Source organism: Nothoprocta perdicaria, unplaced genomic scaffold (assembly GCF_003342845.1).
Source record: "Nothoprocta perdicaria isolate Ctin4 unplaced genomic scaffold, notPer1 scaffold_211, whole genome shotgun sequence".
Classification (NCBI taxonomy): Eukaryota; Metazoa; Chordata; class Aves; order Tinamiformes; family Tinamidae; genus Nothoprocta; species Nothoprocta perdicaria.
In genome coordinates, this window is record NW_020455328.1 from 379,417 (window position 1) to 383,483 (window position 4,067).

Consider the following 4,067-nt stretch of genomic DNA (forward strand, 5'->3'; position numbering starts at 1 on the left):
CAATAGCATTCACAAGGAAGCCAAGGGCCTTTTCCAGCTGACAATTTAGATGAGGTGCATTGTCCAAGGCAATTGTTTTATATGGTCTTTCATGTGCCAAAAAGGTGTTCTTAACTTACCTTTCATTAAAATGGGGTAAAACACCATTTTATAAAATAAAATAAAATAAAATAAAATAAAATAAAATAAAATAAAATAAAATAAAATAAAATAAAATAAAATAAAATAAAATAAAATAAAACAAAATAAACCCTCCTGTAGCAACACAGTAGTTTAATTGGACTTGGAGCAAGTCCAGTGAAGGGATTTTAAGATGATTTAGGGATTGGAACATCTCTTCTATGAGGAAAGTGTGAGAGAGCTGGGATTACTCAGTCTGGAGAAGGGAGGACTGAGGAAAGATGTTATCAATTCACAGAAGTACCTGATGCGAAGGTGTAAAGAGGATGGAGAGAGAGAGTCTTCTCTGTATTGCCCAGTGATAGCACATGAATCAATAGGCGCAAACTGAAACACAGGCAGTTCCATCAGAATACGAGGCACAAATCCTGCTCACTAGGTCCCTCGCATTATGTACAGCTGTCCTGGACCCAGAACTGGCCTGAAGTACCAGGCATGGACACTTGAGGAGGAGCAAAACAAAACACAGGAATACTCTGATATGACTTTGTCTTTCTGTTACTTGTTTCTCTTGCCTTTGTCTCCGTGTATCTCAATAGGAGAGTTATCTCTGAGTGCTAACATATTGTCATATCAACTCTGCTATTAAAAAAGTTTACCAAAAGCTCAGACCTTCATTTAGCATTGGTTTCCAAAATGTAGAAAATAGATGCTTAGGGATTTGATCTGTTCTTTTCATTCACTGACAGGATCTTTCTAGGACAAATGCCAGCTCCTTCTCTTCTGCATTTCTTTTATCTGTGAGAGCCTTGTGACCTTGGATGCTGTGGGCTCGAGAGTACTACTGAGAAAACTTTTTTTCAAGTCCTTTGCCAAAGGATATCAAATAACATAACAATGTACCAAAAATAGCACCTCTCCCAAATGAGAGCCAGCATTTGCCAAGGGCTGAACAAAGTTTAGTGTTTGGGTGACCTCTTTTGATATCTGGCCACTTTAGTAGCTAGATTCAATACCTAGATAATGCAATGAATGGCACCATATCTGACCATGCCCTGAAGCTCCTCAGTGGTGAATCGCCCTGTCTTTGCATAACACAAAGAAAAAAAATCATTTATTCTGTGATTCCTGAATAAAGCTCATAAATATTAATAAGGGCAGTCACTGAAGCCCAGGCTCACTTGCAAATGAGTACCCAGACCACCAGGAAAAAAAAAAACATATCTTAGGTGTTTTATTTCCCATACATGTGCACCTGTGATGTTCCCCTCTTGGGAGAGGCACCTGTAAAGGGTCTGTACGCTTCTGTTACAGAATACTTTGGAGTAAATGTAACATATAATAATAAAATAATAAAACAAAAACAAACCAACTGAAAAAAAATATGTATATGATATGTATATTCCTGCATCCTAGGTGAATGCTGACCTACCAGCTCAACAAGAAACATCACCAGCAGCAGTTTCAAAGAAAAGCCTGAGGAAGCTAATTTCATAATAACTTGTGAATCTTGAGTAAAAGGAGGTGCCCACAACATCTGTATATTGCAGAAAGACTCTCTTTGCCCTGCACATTTCTAATTTTCTGAATCTGCACTCCTGCACCAGTCACAAGACCCCGTTCCTCAACTCTCCAGTTTCCTGGTGCCCTGATACTTCTTCAGATCAATGGAGAGTGAAAGTATTAAATCAGGAAAAGGTAAAGATAGCATTGGTTTTGTGATTGTAATTTAGAAACCCAGTTTACTGCACATCCCTAGAGGAGCCCTGCTTTGCTGTCCCCCTACTCCCACAGAGCTTACTGCTCCTGCAGTATCTTTGGCTAGCTCTGGAGAGGGGTACAAAGTGCAAAGTACCCAGGTCCTACCTGCCTAGCATAAGAAAATCCCCCAATTTAAGTAACTACACAAAAACCACAAAGATTTCATGCTGGCAACAAAAACATCTTTGCTCAGTTTACATCAAGAGGGATGTTTCTGGGAGAGCTGCTGTCTCAGCTTCAACAGGGTGAACCGTGGCACCAGCACTTCATCTCACATGAAATCTTGTGAGGAAGAAGAAAAGGAGATTTCCGTTCTTTCCTCTCAGATCTGTTTCTCATTTCTCCAATTCTTCTTTTTACTTCCCAAATGAATTCTCTTTGAAATGTAGGGTGGGCAGTTTTCAATGCTACATCACTGAAAGCTTTTCAGCAAAGGTTTCTGAAGTAAGTTTATTTCTCTTTCTGAGAATAGGTCTTGTGATAAATTGTAGGCTTTAAAAATATTTACATTAAAGTGTACTTCTTTTGCCTCCAAAATTAATGAAACCTATGGCTTCTCATAAAAAGGAAGTAGCTTGCAGTCAGCATTAATAGATATACTGGTGGAGGTGAATTAATACTTCCATTAGTTTTAGCTTCTATCTTTACATCTCTTCTAATTCTTTCTGCAAAAGACTGTTAGAATATACATTATTATGCTTAATTTTACTTTGTTTCCCCACCAATTATTTATCCTTCGGAGCAAGTGAGCCTACAAACCATCAGAAAAGAAATAACCAAGGAGGTTTATCTTTATCAGATAATCCTCTCCTAGAGTTAATGAGTGCAGCTCTGGGGAACTTGAGTGAGTCTCACTGAGTGAGCAGAAAAATCAACCTTGATTTAGCCCTAAATTCACAAAATAGAGCATCTTGTTCCCTGTCATGAATGTGGTCTCTTGTATCACATTGCTATAAAGTCTCCCATTTTCCACTTGTACTGTGTAAGCCACTGGATTTTATTTAACTAGCATGCACTTAATAACAAAGAGTTCAAATCATAGAATCATAGAATCATAGAATGCCGAAGGTTGGAAGGGACCTCAGAGGTCATCGAGTCCAACCCCCCTGCTCACGCAGGGTCACCTAGAGCACGTGGCACAGGGCTGCATCCAAGCGGGTTTTAAAGATCTCCAAAGAAGGAGACTCCACAACCTCTCTGGGCAGCCTGTGCCAGTGCTTTGTCACCCTCACAGTGAAGAAATGCTTCCTTAAGTTCCTGTGGAACTTCCGATGCTTCAGTTTGAAGCCATTTCCTCTAGTCCTATCACTGTCCACCACTGAAAAGAGGCCGCCCCCCTCCTCCTCACTGCCTCCCTTGAGGTATTTATACACGCTGATCAGGTCCCCCCTCAGCCTCCTCTTCTCCAGGCTGAACAGGCCCAGCTCCCTCAGCCTTTGCTCATATGGCAGATGTTCCAGGCCTCTGATCATCCTGGTAGCCCTGCGCTGGACTCTCTCCAGCAGCTCCACATCCCTCTTGTACTGGGGAGCCCAGAACTGGACGCAGTACTCCAGATGTGGCCTCACCAGGGCCGAGTAGAGGGGGATGRTCACTTCCCTCGACCTGCTGGAGACGCTTTTCTTAATGCACCCCAGGATCCCGTTGGCCTTCTTGGCCACCAGGGCACACTGCTGCCTCACGGTCAACTTGTCGTCCACCATGACACCCAGGTCCCTCTCTGCGGGACTGCTCTCCAGCTGGTCCACCCCTAATCTGTACTGGTGTCCAGGGTTATTCCTCCCCAAGTGCAGGACCCTGCACTTGCCCCTGTTGAACCTCATGAGGTTTCTCGCCGCCCAGTCCTCCAGTCTGTCCAGGTCCCTCTGGATGGCAGCACAGCCCTCAGGGCTATCAGCTACTCCACCCAGTTTGGTATCGTCGGCAAACTTGCTGAGGGAGCACTCCAGCCCTTCATCCAGGTTGTTAATGAATAAGTTGAACAGGACCGGACCAAGAACTGACCCCTGGGGGACACCACTAAGTACAGGCCTCCAGCTGGACTCCGCACCATTGACAACCACTCTCTGCACCCTGCCATCGAGCCAATTCCTAATCCACCTCCCTGTCCACACATCTATCCCACACCTTTGGAGCTTGCCCAGGAGGATGCTGTGAGGGACAGTGTCAAAAACCTTGCTCAAATC